We start from the raw sequence: 15,325 nt of genomic DNA, 5'->3' as shown, positions 1-15,325 counted from the left end.
GAGGTGATGAGTAAGACAAAGAGGGAGAGAGAAGCATCCATGACATGAGGGAGGGGAAACGCGGTTCAAAAAGTTAAAAATATAAGTTTAGCAGAGGGGTGAGGTTAAAGAAAGGCAGAGTTTCTACAGTTGGATGCCCTTCCTAACGCCAACCACTCCAAGAGTGTAGTGGGTGCTTTTACATGCCACTGGTACGAAGGCCAGTCAGGCGGTACTAGCAATGGCCATGCTCAAAATGGTGTATTTTACATGCCACCTGCACAGAAGCCAAACAGCTGCTCTGGTAATTTTCACGCTAGGATGGTGCTCTAAGTACTCCACTGGTACAGGTGCCAACACGATTTCGATTTCACTTGCCCCAACAGGTCTTTGCAAGCTGAGTTTAGTGTCCAATGAAGGAGAGGTTGGCATGGGTGCCAGTTGTCGGATTTGGTTCGATTTCGATTTCACTTGCCTCAACAGGTCTTCGCAAGCGGAGTTTAGTGTCCAATGAAGGAAAGGTACGTATAAGTGGGCTGGCAGAGGCCTCAGACTATGGTCTCACTTGGCTTGCCAGGTCTTTTCACGTACAGCATATTTCCAAAGGTCTCGGTCACAAGTCATTTCCTTGGTGAGGCCTAATGTTCGAAGATCATGCTTCACCACCTCATCCCAGGTCTTCCTGGGTCTACCTCTTCCACAGGTTCCCTCAACCGCTAGGGTGTGGCACTTTTCCACATGGCTATCCTCATCCATTCTCGCCACATGACCATACCAGCACAATCGTCTCTCTTGCACACCACAACTGATGCTTCTTAGATTCAACTTGTCTCTCAAGGTACTTACACTCTGTCTAGTATGCACACTGACATTACACATCCATCGGAGCATATTGGCATCATTCCTTGTGAGCTTACGCATGTCCTCAGCAGTCACGGCCCATGTTTCACTGCCATGTAGCATGGCTGTTCGTACACATGATTCATACAGTCTGCCTCTTACTCTGAGTGAGAAGCCCCTTGTGACCAGCAGAGGTAAGAGCTCTCTGAACTTTGCCCAGGCTATTCTTATTCTAGCAGCTACACTTTCAGTGCACCCTCCCCCACTACTAACTTGGTCACCTAGATAACGGAAGCTATCAACTATGTCTAGTTTTTCTCCCTGGAATGTGGCAGAATTGAACCTCCTATTACTTAACGCATGCAGATAAATGCAATTCCATAAAATATTCACACTTATTTACATGGTAAGTATATGGAATTTAACTGAAGGTTATATCATATGTGCAGGTATTTTTTTTCTTTTGGGGAAAAATGGAAAAATAACTGAATATTTATTTTATTAAGTCTATAAAACTGTGTAAAGTATATAAAGTGCATCAAGTAATCATCATATTCCAATTTCTTTCACTTTTCAATGAGTAGCAGATGAGCAACTATCTTTCCATACAGACACAACACAGGATACGCTTTCAGGCTTTTTGGATAAAGTTTTCAGAAATAACCCAATAAGTTCACCATTAATTCTATGAAATATTCATGGGTTCTGCTAGTGTTTACTTGTTCTTCAATAAAAGGATCTATATGAAGTATTACAAATTTCCTCTTCTCATATTATTTCAGCTCATCTTCTGCAGATGCACATTATTTGTTTCTAGAGAATTTAGTGATTATTCTAGAAATGTAAAGAAGGCTTAAAAGAAAAAGAAAATATGTTAGTATTAACATACTTAATGCTGGGGGTGGGTGCATTAAAAAATTAGCAAGAAATAACTATACAGTTAGGAAAAGCTACATTAATCAATGACTAAGATTATTCTAATTATTTTAGCATGCATGGGAACATGGGAGAGAATTCCAGATGTGTTCTAATACTTGTTTCAACTTTTGGTATAAGACCAGCAATTTTGAGGTAGGAGTGTTTGGTACTTATTTTATTGACCCCTGAAAGGATGAAAGACAAAGTCAACCTCAGTGGCATTTGAACTTGGAACATGAAATTCAAGAAATGCAACTAAACATTTCTCAGCGTGGTAACAGTTCTGCCAGCGCACCACCTTGGTATGTTTTAACGTTATTACTTCATTCATCAGCAAACTGTATACTTATTCTGAGCTCAGCTGAAGAGACTGAAATAGTAATGAAAGAAGCAGTAAATTATTTTACAATATGGTAGTTTGGTTAGTATAAAAAAAATAGAATCATTTAGACAATAAATAATTCCAAGATGTCATCTACAAGAAAAATAATACTTGACTATTTCCATATTTCCATCACCACTCCCACTGTGACCATTACAGCATCAACAACACCATCTTTTGGAGGAAATGCTGCCGCTAGCACACTCACCAGACTAAGTGATGTCACTGCCCATTCGGCTATCCAAATGACAGGATATATGTAAACTCACATTTCTTTAACTGTATCCTTCGGAAGATGGGTCTTTATACCTGAAATATATAAAGGTTTCTCAACTTTCCTGTCTGCATCGTTAGAAGCTTTCTTCATTTCCCTATCCATTTATTATTTATTTTAGTTGGATATTCCTAGACTAGCCCAAAGATAAAACTTAGAACCTGAAGATGGGTGGAAAGAATACTAATCAAAATACTGTGTCAGTATCGGTGACAGTAAATATCTATGATGAGGACAATTGTATAAAAACATATCATCATCTTCCTTTAACATCCATTTTCCATGCAGGCATGGGTTGGACGGTTTGATCAGAGCTGTCGAGCAGGGGAGCTGAACCAGATTTGGTTTGTTTTCTAAGGCTGGATGCCCTTCCTAATGCCAACAACTTAAGAGTGTGCTGGGTGCTTTTTATGTGACATTGGTACAGGTGCTTTTATGTGGTGCTGGCACAGGTACTTTTTTATGTGGCATCAGCACAGGGCTCTTGCAGGCCAATCCACTTTAGCAGGGAGAGCAGCATTAACACTACTGTAGAGGACAGGTCTTCTTGGGTACAGCAAGGTGCCAGATATTTCAGTCCTTTGTCATCTCTTTAAGGTTTAGTGTCCTGAGATTGTCTTTCAGTACTTCATCCCATGTTTTTCTGGGTCTCCCTCTTCTATGAGTTCTATCCACTTTGAGTGATCAGCATTTCTTTATGGAGCTGTCTACATCCATCTGCATCACATGACTAAACCAATGCAGTCTTCTCTCTTGCACACTGCATCTAATTCTTCTTATGCCTAAATTTTCTGTTAATATACTAGCACTCAATTGAACATGTACATTGATATTGCACATCCAGTAAAACATACTAGCCTCATTCCTTTCTAGCCCTCACATGTGTTCCTCATTCAGGGCCCATGTCTCACTACCATCTAGAATTGCTGTTCATATACATACACCATACAATCTTCTTTTCATCTGAAAAGAGAGACCTTTGGTTGCAAACAGAAGTAAATGTTCTCTGAATTTTCTCCATTCTATTCTTATTTTAGCTATTATACTTTCCATACAACCTTCCCCACTACTAATTTGGTTCCCAAGTTAGCTCCAGGGCATTTGATGAAATTAACTTTCCAAGTATTTGTAGTTTTATGGCTCCTGTTCATCTTCTACATATGAACACTACTTTTTCTGATAACCTTCCTATTGTTCCACTGCATCTCTTGTATGTCTACAGCTTGCACTGGGTACACCATATTCCTGCCTACACATTTCCTATATATCAAGCAGGGCCATTCACCTGAAGCAGGTAGAGTCTTGTCTATTTTCTTGCTATCTAAAACCTTAGTTTTTGCTAAGTTAGTTTTAAGGCCCTTAGATTCCAGTGTTTCCACACCTGGAATTTCTTTTTTAGTTCTGATCTAGAAAAGAAATTGGGAGTGGGGAATCAGAAAAGAAATTCCACATTTTAAGCAGTGCAGCAATTTTAAATAAGCAGTGATATTTTACACTCAAGCGATTCAATCTACTTCTTTAAACATAAAGCAGAAAGCCAAAGATCTTGTTAATGATAATTATGATCTATAAACCCAAACGCATAAAATCACAAGTAGAATGATTTATCTGGTAAAATTGGTTTCAAATTTTGATACAAGGCCAGCAATTTCAGGGGAGGGATAAACCAATTACATTGACCTCAGTGCTCAACGGGTACTTATTTTATCAACCCTGAAAGGATGAAAGGCAAAGTTGACCTTCATGGAATTTGAACTCAGAATATAGACAGACAAAATGCATTTAAGCATCCTAATGTCTGGCATCCTAATGATTCTGCCAGTTTACCACATAATTTACCATTTAGTATTGATACCTAATAAAGGCATATATTTGGGAATTGTAAGCATTCTATTAAATTAATCCTGTTTTCATCAACCCCAAAGAAAAAGGAAAAGCAAAATATAAAGAAAGTCCACTAAATGTAACAACATTTTGTTCTGTGTTCTATTGATTCTGCCATCTACAGCTATTCTGGTTCTGCTTTTATCAATACATTTTTTTTTTTTAATTCAAACTTTCTTTAAAATGAAATATCTCTTATTATAGATAATCTGTTTCTTGTTATGTCAAAGCATCTAAAAGCTTATCAGAAACTGAATGATACATTTTAATCAGAAACATTGCAAAAAAGTCTTTTCATCTTGTCAATATAAATCCTGACTATTTTAGAAACAGCAAAACTGAAATTCAGTGAGCTTAAGAAACCTAATCATACTGTAGAGCTTCAGTTTTACTACCTGATAATGGAAAACTACCTGAAATTTTCTTTTCAAAATCAAAACTAGATTTACAAATATGGTTAAATGTAAAAGATAATTCAGTGATGGACTGTTATTTTCAAATTTCAAAACAATACAAAATGAGCGAAGAAGTCTTATAAATTAGAGTAAATTGAACTACCTTGCATTTATGTATATTGGACAGAGATTTCTACGAAAATATACAAATCCAGAGTTAAAAATGAGTTTGCTCATGCTACATGTAAACATCAAATTAAATTAATATTTCTACTGTAAACATGTTATTTTTTATGTAGTTAATTAATATGAATAATTTTATGATTAATCTACCTGCATATATGTGTGTGCATGTTATGTATACTTATGTATATGTATGATGGATTTTCTTGATTGCAGGGTAATATATCAGAGAGAATCAAAACACCAGATGAGAAGTGAGTGCAGATGGATAATGGTATGCTTGCACTCGGTGATCCTGGGAAAAGAAAGGTATAGAAGTGCTATGAAAGGCTTCTAAATGTGAACAATGCAGAGAAGAAAGAGAATCTTCCAAATATGGATTCTACAGAGAGACCAACCACTCTAGCAATACAATAGATAAAGCTATTAAGGATATGAAGGCAGGGAAAGCCCCTAAACAATCAGGAATTACCACTGAGATACTTGGGGTACAGCTTACTCATTCATCAGGTTGTACAGGAAAGTGCCATACCCAATGGCTGGTGTAGCAGCTTCATAATTAACCATTATAGAGGTAAAGTAACAGGGGTATCAAATTGCTGAACCAGGTCATTAAAGTTATGGAAAAAGTTATGACTTAATTAGAAAGAAAATTAACTGAGATGAGGTACAGTTTGGTTTTTACCATGGAAAAATGCTACTGATTCTCTCTTCTTAGTGAGGAGGAAATTACATAAGAAGTATTTAGTTAAAAGTAAGCCCCTGTACTTAGCATTCATTGATCTGGAGAAAGCTTTCAACATGGTGTCTTGCTCTATGATCTGATGGTTGCTGAGAAAATTCAGTGATGAATGGCTTGTGAGAGCCATACAAGCCATGTACAAAGGTACTGTCAGTAAGGTGAGAGTTAGCCAACAAGTACTGCAACAAATTCAGTGAGCAAGTAGGGGTCCACTCAATCCCTTCCTATTCATCATAGACCTCCAGGTCATAATATAGGAGTGTAAGACTGGTTGCCCGTGGGAACTGCTATATGGTGACTACATTTTTATAACTGAATCTGTAGTAAAATCAGAAAGGGAGTCTTAAAAGTTAGATTTACAATGCTGGAGAAACGGTCTTGCTCAATATGTAGAAATTCTATATGGTGTACTCAATACAAACAATGGGCACACACAAGCAGTTGTATCATGCGTAAATTAACAGAAAAAGTAAACTTTGTGGCAGATGTGCAGAAGGAATCTTCTACATATATGCAAGAACAAAATGAGAAATAGATTTTCTTAAAAGTCTGGGAGGATCCCTAGATATACCAAGAGAGCTTCTGTTACTTAAGTGACCAAATTAGTTATGTTCTGAAAGTATAGTAGCTAGAATAAAAGCAGGTTGAAGAAAGTTCAGAGAGTTATTACTCTGTTGGTAACAAAAGATTTCTCTCTTAGCATGAAAGGTAGATTGCCTGAGGTTTTTGTACAAATTGTATTGCTGTATGTTAGTGAGCTGTGGGCCATGAATGCAAAATACTTGTGAAAACTAGAAAGAAATGATGCTAATATCCTCTTGTGGAGTGCAATGTGTGTATGAATGACAAAGTACTGAGCATAAGAGAAATCAAATGCAGTGTGCAATAGAGAAGACTATGCTGGTATGGATATGTGATATGTATGGATGAAAGCAACTGTAAAAAGAAATGTCAATCACTTAATGAAGAAGCTTGTGGAAGAAGGAGACCTTGACAACATGGCTGATCTCAGAAATTTGAGTCTTTTAGGGTAGATGACAAAGGGGCAAGATTTTTGGTGGTATGTAGTACTCAAGAAGACCTGTCCATCACAAAATACAGAGGTCCTGGAAGCTAATGTGCATACACATAACTGAAACTCTTGCTCAGCTTATCTCTGTCAAACTTTCCTCACCACTGCCTCATCTCCTTATCACTCATCCATCCATCACCTAACTACTGCAGTATTTTGAAGCTGTAATTACATGAGAGCAGAACTACATATTTCATACTTTTCTGTGCTGCCAGTTATCTCTTCTAATCGCTTGTTCCACTTTCTTTGACATCCATCTTTTATTCTGAATATCATCCTTCCTCATCACATTTTCCATTGGTCATCATCTCTATGCTCCCATTATTTCTTCCTCTTTTTTGAATCACCTCCTATTCATTTATCCACTATGTACCTCTGACCACTTCTACTTGTGTCTCTCACTTTCTCCACACACTCTTGTAACCTCTATCCACTCACCGTTCCTGATCTTCTGTCCCCAATTTCTCTTCTGTTCACCTTTTTATACATTGAGAACACTCTCAGACATCCATTTTTATCTCTTTCTCCTATTCCACCCCAAATACATCCACCCACCCTTATATAATATGGGGTAGTCATGTATCTCCTTTATAAGAAACCTGTTCCTGCACCTTCTTTCATATGTTAATCTGACATAAACCCATTCCTCTCTGTACTATACTCTCACTCAGTTGAAGGAGATTTTAGTCTTATGAGTTATGTGGTGACCTCACTAGTACTGGTGCCATAAAAAAAGTACTCAGTACTCTCTGTAAAATGGTTGGTATTAATTAGGAAGGGCATCTAGCCATAGAAACTGTACCATTGCAGTCATTGACACATGACACTGTCCTCTGGCTCATTGGATCCTGTCAAACTATCCAGTCCATACCAGCATGGAAGATGGACATTAGATAGTAATGATGATGACAAGCTTTAGTTGTATGAAAAAAACATTTTGGTCTAATATTATGCAGTTCCCATCCTAATCTTACATTTGATCTTTAAAAAAAGAAAAAAAAACAGGTACTGCAAGAATTAAGAATGATAAGCTATAAAACTTGAAACAACTCAGAAAGTTCTTTATAATGACAGAGAGTTATATTTTCTTTAAAGGAAGAAGATTGGGGTTTTAAATCTATTAGGGTTATCTTGAAAGTAATGCAAAAGCAAGTATAGCTTTTTGATTTACTGACATAAGTCATTCAAATTGCACATGTTGGTAGAGTGACTTTTCTTCTATACAAAGGTATTACTCAGCATATACACCATGACAAGCAATGTATTAGATTGTTCCAAAAACAATAGCCGATTTCAGAAACAATTTTATTCTGGAAAAATTAACAATAGAAATATCTTGATTAGTCAAAGTATGAGCTGTGAACATCTATGCATCTCTGCTATCAATCAATGAGATTATTTATGCTTCATTGATAAAAACTTATTGGCTTTGATGCTAAGAAATCTTTGAAAGCTGATTCTACCTCTGGTTTGGACCTGAAAGTGCTATCACTTAAAAACGTGTTTAAATGCTTAAAAATGGTAGTCAGTGGGTAAAAGATCAAGAGGATGTAGTAAAGTCTCATATCCCAAGTCTGTGAGTTTCTGCAGTGTCATTCTTGCAACATGTAGCTTTGCATTATCGTGGAGTAGAATTTGACCATGCCGATTCACCAATGCAGGTCTCAGTTTTTGCAAGTGAGCATGCATTTCAGCAGGTTGATTGCGGTAAATACTCTGTAATACTCTGATTGGCTTCCAGAAAGCTGTAATGGACAACACTAATTGCAGACCACCAGACAGCCACTATAATCTTTTGCTGATGCAACTTTAGCTTTGGGAAATGTTTAGGGGACTCATCACAATCAAGCCATTGACCTGATCGTTTACGGTTATCATAAAGGATCCACTTTTTGTCACAAGTGACTATTCAGTCAAGGATCATCGGTGTTTTGCAGAAAGAGCATTGACCACACTTCAAAATGCCAAACTTTTTGATTTCTATTGAGCTCATGTGGTACCCATTTATTGAGCTTTTTTACCTTGCCAATCTTCTGCAGATTGCATCAGACCATTACAATATCGACACCAAGTGCCTGAGACATTTCTCTGACACTTTGATGTGGGTTTTGTTCAACAATTGCTTTTAATTGTTCATTGTCAAAACTGCATGACCATCCTCTACCTTCATCAAGGCTCTCATCACTATTATGGAATTTCTGAAACCACCTTCGTACTATGCAATCACTTGTGGACTCCTCTCCCCACGCTCTGTTGATATTGGCAGCAGTTTGAGAGGTATTGTATCCAAGCTTGAACTCATAAAAGAAAAGTAAGCAAAGGTCCTTTTTTGTCATGTTCATAATTAAGGGCACCTATGCTTCAAGAATGTTTTCTATCTGAAATAAGTAGAAAATTATTAAAGAGCATACATCAATTATTAAGTATGTTGAAATTCACCTAAAATATAATTATAATACTATGATAAAATTGTGTTCAAAACACAACACTTAGAGTGGCCATTATTTTCTGAGCAACTTAATATTTGCACATTCACTGAACTCAATTTCTGAATCTTCTTTGGAAAAAATTCAGGTGTGCACTATTATACCTACTTTATCATCAATGACTGTCCTACATTGAACCAAACATGTGGAAGTCAGAAGGCACCAGATTTGAGCTCATATAGTGAATGAGGGATCACTTACCAACCAAATTTGTTGTCTGATTAATTGATAAAGGTATGTGTGGTCACATATTGTCATGGTAAATGTAGATCATTTTCAGATTCTAGTTCAGTCTCTTCATCCTGTTGGTTTTTCTATGCTTTTTAGGCATCTCAGTGTACTGCTCACTGTTCATAGTACAACCACATTCCAGAAAATTCTGTGCTAGTCACTGGTTCCTAAACTTTTTAGGTCTTAGTGAAGAAGTGTACTGCCATTTCATGGACTGAGTCTTCATTTCTGGATCATAAAGATGAGGCCAGGTTTCATCCTTTATCACTAGATTGGACTGCATGCTTTATCAGTTCAGAGTTAAGAGAGCCCAGAACAGAGAGAAATATTTACACCTTTCACTGAGAAACATTGTTTCTTCTGACCTATTATATCTTGTAAGACATGCACTTCAGTCATGTTTTTTTTTTTTTTTTTTTTTTTTTCATATAGCTATAATCTGTTTCTGGATACCTCCTGGTATTCAATTCGTATTCACTATATTTGTTTTTAATTTTCTGAAAATAAATTTTCAGAGACTCAAGATTCATTGCAACAACTATGTTCACATCTAACTGCAAGACTGTTTTATTCACTCTTTTGGAAATGTCATTCCAAGGAATTCCCAGAAAGATTGTTTCTAGTTTCTCCATTTTTCTTATTCAATCCTTCTGCCTCTCTTCTTGACTTTTATCTTCTGTCCAGTGTCTGATTGGATTTTTGTAAAACACAGACAGCCTGAATAACATCAAAATGTCACAATGATTAAACAGATGCTTGACCTCAGCATCTTTTTCTGAAGATGATACCAGAATATTCCATCAATGTATAAATAAAAGAGAAAAAGTAATACAGATTGTAATGATAAAAAAAAAAACTTGGTGGCTGCTTTCCAAGTTTTATTCAGTTTAAAATATTATAGTATACATGCAGTTATTTTATATTATAGTCAGTTAGACAACTTCTAGTTGCACCTTTCACTTTCTAAGTATGCAAAACTTTACATATGTGCACCGATTAATAGTAATATTATGTTCTTCCCTCTTAGAAAAGAAACATTTTATTAGTATCAAACAATTTCACAGGACCACTTATATGGATTGAGAGGCTTTGGTCAAGTGGATTTCCTTCATCATTCTCTTCACTGTAATATGTCGTATCTTCTTTATCATCTGATCCTAGTACTATCAGTTTTTTGTTTTATTTTGTTCCACAAAATAATATGGGGAGTATCTAGAACAGTGGTTCCCAACCTGGGGTCCGCAAAGGTAGTACTGGGGGTCTGTGAACTAAATTCAAAATTTCATATATGTACATGCATAAGGATAAGCATATTAAAAGGAGTCTGTGAGAAAACTAATTTAAATAAAAGGTTTGGAAACCACTGGTCTAGAACTTGAAGCAAGATATTATTTTTCAAGTCCCTGCCTGGGATTGAACTTAGAATCCGAGGGTTAGTAGCCCATGCTCTTATCCACTATGCTGCATGCCCATGGGCAATTATTGAGTGAATCAACAGAAAAATAACATCAGCAACATGCCTTAGGAATGAGTACCCCATTAGTCAAATGAAGGGTTGAGTTCGAAATTCCACCAGAACACCTGATGAAGGCTAGAGAGTACATCAGCTGAAACGTGATAACAACAAACAAGGTGAGGACACCTATCCGTCCATTGTAAATAATGTACATAATTCCTCATCTCAAAAATATAGAATAGTAAATATGAATTATGTGAAATAGTAGACAAAGTTCCCTTGAAGTCCATACTTAGCTGTTCCGTAGACTTTGTTGCTTTGATAAGAGTGTCTTCTTGAGAGTGATAGCCCAGCATAGACCCATAAGATGCACAAGTCTTCCTCACATCTTCTGTAGAGAAAGGAGATTCCTTGCTCCAATAAAATGCAGTAGCTATGTTAATCTTGAATGACATAGTCTATCATGCATGTCAATAAACCTGGAAGTAGTTAAAACTGAACAGGTATAAGCTTGATTAAATATATCAATAATTTATTCTGTAGCTTAATGCTGAAGATCCAGTCTCCATTCCCAAATCTTTGCATTATTTTTGTACACCCTATTGTCAAACAATAGGTCACTGACCTCTGATAAGTAACTGGGTTACAGTGGCACTGTTTTTTGCACTGCCTCAATAATAGCAGTTGCTTCCTTCTCTGCAATGTGGTAGTGTAATTCGCTTCTTTGTAGCATTATTAACATGAACACTATAGGCTGCTCTCATTAGTTAAGGTTGTCTGAAATATCTGCATCAGATGCATCACACTCTACCTCAAAGGGTGATATTATTCATTAATGATTTGTTTTTATTTATTTATTAATGATTTAATTAGGAAATCAATATCTTGTAAATAGATGCAAAAACACTGTACTAATATGGACATATGATGCATATGGATAAGGACAGCTGTATAATGAAGTACTAATCACTTAATGTGGATGAAGTTTATGGAAAGAAAAACATGAGATGAAGTAGTAAAGATTGCTCCCAGGACTTTGAACCTTAGGGAGGAGATGACAAAGGACTAGGATGACTGGTGGCGAATGGCTCCTGAGAAGACCCATCCATCTCAATGAAATTGAGATTTTGGAAGCACAATATATATATATGCGCATCTGGGCCCCTCACCCAATTTCATCCATAAGCCACCTCACCAGCCATCATCTCTCTATCACTAGCCCTTCTATAACCTGCATAATTCAATGTTCTGCTGCTGTAATTAGATATGACATAAATTGCATATTTCACTGGTTTTCCCTGATACCATTTATCTGTCTTACTACCAAAAAACATTTCACTTGATATCCAGCCTTCATTAACCCACATTTTACATTGATCACCATTATGTACTATTAAATTATCTCTCTTTAACCATCATACATTTCTCACTCTCTCCATGCTCTATGCTGTCTCTCTCCTCACCCTCTTGCAATTTACCCATCTACATGACATCTCTCTCATCTATCAAGAATTTATGTTACATGGTATTTACGATATCTGTATTTGTTTTTCAAATACATGCCACTAGCCATTCTGAGTTCTCTTAACTTTTATATATCTACATCAATATTTCTCTCTCTCTCTCTCATATAATATATATATATATATATATATATATATATATATATATATATATATAGATAGATAGATAGATAATGTACACAAACGTTTATTTTATGTCAAGTTATACATAAAAACAATTGAACATTAAATTGAAGGATCACTCAATACTTTTCACTAGAGCACTGTATTTATTTTCACATGGAAAAGTTTTACAATGACTTTAAAGTTTTGGTTTACTTGCTGTCTTCAGATTGAGATTTAGCTTGATTTTTGTTTTTGTTTTTGCCTTATATATGGTTTCATTAGAAATATTTTCATTCAGAAGGGTGTGTGATGTAGTGATGTATATGAACATTAGATGTGATGTAACTTAGTGTGGAGAAAAAAGTAATTGTATAAGAAGAGGGAAGGAGAAGAGAAAGAAAATAAGCATTTATAGAGTGGGGTGCAGAGGAAAGGATGATAGAGATATTTTTACTGGTTTCACAAAAAGAGGTTGTATTTGCATCATAGGAGCTGCTGAATGGTTATATTTAGAAGTGGTGGTGGGGATTGTTGTTTGAATTCAGTTGAGCATGTATGTAAAACCAGGTGCTGCAAGTTAGATTTGTTTAGTTCATGTGGCAGATAGATTGCATTCAGGACACAACTGTGGGTTTTGTTATATCTGTTTATAATTTCTTAAAGGTTTGTTAGTGTACAAGGTTGAAGGTAGGTATTATGCTACTTTTAGGATTCATACAGGAATGTTTATAAATAAACATATGATAGTTTAGATCTATATGAGTGTACACCAAAGATAGATCAAATTTAGGGTTTAGGCTTAAAAGCTTGCTTCAAAGTAAAATTTCAATTAGCTTTTATAATGAGATTGGATAAATACAAATTTTCTGTTGGTGTATAGACCTACCTACGTTTCTAACAAACATTTAGACATACATAGAGGCAACTACACATTCATATACATGCACATCAAACACACATACGTACATACAAACACACAAATATGTGTGCATGTGTATGTATACACACGCGCGTTATCATTAGTACAATAATCTTTAGCACGGTTTTTGTTTTGCGTTGTTATTATAGTTGCTATCAATTTTTCGTCTGCTATCAATGTTTCCTTTTGTTTTTTTATCTGTCAGTTAATGTTCCTTGGGAATTTTTCTTCTTTTGTACTAGGTACAGTTTATTTGTTTTCGTTCTTTTTGTCTCGAAAGCAACATAGAACGAAGATTTTTATACACTATTTTTTTTTTTTAATCAGAGGTTGCAGAAATATTCACTTATTTAAAAAAAAAAAGGAAAAACTTATGAGACCCTCTAGGGATTAAGGGCTCGGCAGAATTCTGGTTATAATTCCTTATAACTTTACTTAGTTTTTGGAATTTTCAGAAAATTTTTGCGAATTTGTTCTACACACGGGAATTCATACCGGTTATAGAAAAAGATTTGTGTGATTTAAGAGCGATTTAGCTGTTATTTTTAGCACATTTCACAACCACCTTCCTCGTTTCTTTGTCACTCTGACATATATTGATGTTTATCAATATTTTTCTTCCCGTAAACACATTTAATGGAATGATGATGCACCCGAGGGTTTTAAGCAAAAAATTCAGACTGTCCGTATTTTAAACTTTTTTTAAACTTTTTAAAGTTTCCAAAAAGAGTGGAACTCTCAGGATTTATGGGGTGGGGTATTTTTTTCTTAAAATTTTTTTTTTTTTTCATAATCATATGAATTCCCATGTGTAAAACACAAATTCGGGATCTTACTGAATTGACAAGTGGTGCCCGTCAATTCAGAAACATCCCAAATTCGCAAAAATTTTCTGAAAATTCCAAAAAATGAAAAAAGTTATGAGGTTATATGGGGTGCTTAAACTAGAATTCCGCCGAGGGCTCTTTACACAGATCATCATTGAGCACTTAGGCTGGTGGGGCTTCCGACAAACCAACCCAGTGTTCCTGTACCTTAAAACCGGTACTAGCTGTGACTTTGGACTATCGTCAGGTATCGCAATCCTTCTGTATTTTTTTCTCGGGATTATATTCCCTCAATCATTTTAGAGCAAAATAAAAAATTGTTTACACATTTTGTAGGGTTTGCTGACTACAGTGTAAACATAACAAAGGCCACAGCTGAGAGAGGTATCAAAAATGCATTCGGTGTTGTTACTAGTAAATACACATTGTTTGCCGCCAGTCACGAGTATGGTAACGTGTAAACGAACCACCCTTTTCTTTATGAAGACTGTATGTTTGACCTACGACGAAGTATGACCATTTCCCCAAAAGATGACAAACAGGATCTGTAGTGGATAGCTGCACACTAAAGTCAAGTATATTCCTAGCAAGCAGCTTAGCTATGAAAAGAATTGTAATACAATTAATTCAAGTGTGTTTTTTAGTTTTGAATTTAAATAAAAATTTAAAGGGTTAATATATAGATCCGCACCCGGTGGAAAAATTGAAAAAAAAATAGAACCATTTAAAGACTCTTATTTATTTTTTAATGAACGCGAATGTTTATTTAAAAATTCTTTTTGATATATACTAAACGAAAACTTACTTTAAATATTGTATTTTTTTTTTATCGAAACGCTGAAAAAATACTAAGACCTATTTGTAGTGAAAAGAAATACCTTTATTTAAAATTAAAAGCACGGGGGCACTGCGTAATCTTAGCCAAATATAATTAAATCACACTTCTCTTAAAAAGGAAACATTGGATAATGTAATCGTAGATAAATAAGATGAGATTGTCACGGATGGAAGGCATTTAGTCGTAGGTATACTCGATCAGAGCTGATGTGAGGTTATATAAACAGTAAATATGAGGCATTCAGCTTTCACTTCATTTAAGTTCTTAAAAA

At 35.6% G+C, this 15,325-nt stretch overlaps 2 protein-coding genes across 11 annotated transcripts in view; one reads left to right on the top strand and one right to left on the bottom strand.

Moving 5' to 3' along the window:
* The window catches only part of LOC106871918 (hypoxanthine-guanine phosphoribosyltransferase), a 62,896-nt gene that overhangs the window by 2,791 nt on the left and 44,780 nt on the right, over positions 1-15,325 (top strand). Inside the window, exon 1 of one of the 6 annotated variants that reach the window (XM_089357406.1) lies at positions 9,787-11,018. The exons of 2 other annotated variants lie outside the window; for them this stretch is intronic. The gene's annotated coding sequence lies outside the window, so the exon portion shown is untranslated. Of the gene's footprint in view, positions 1-9,786; positions 11,019-13,017; positions 13,158-13,476; positions 14,464-15,325 lie in introns of those variants that run through there. 3 more of the 6 variants (XM_089357401.1, XM_089357405.1, XM_089357403.1) reach the window with 3 other exon arrangements.
* The window catches only part of LOC106871917 (uncharacterized), a 116,897-nt gene that overhangs the window by 99,879 nt on the left and 1,693 nt on the right, over positions 1-15,325 (bottom strand). The window lies entirely within an intron of this gene.

Source organism: Octopus bimaculoides, chromosome 9 (assembly GCF_046866305.1).
Source record: "Octopus bimaculoides isolate indiv1 chromosome 9, ASM4686630v1, whole genome shotgun sequence".
NCBI lineage: Eukaryota > Metazoa > Mollusca > Cephalopoda > Octopoda > Octopodidae > Octopus > Octopus bimaculoides.
Note: the sequence above shows the minus strand (reverse complement) of the source record. Positions and strands in the feature narration are given on the sequence as shown.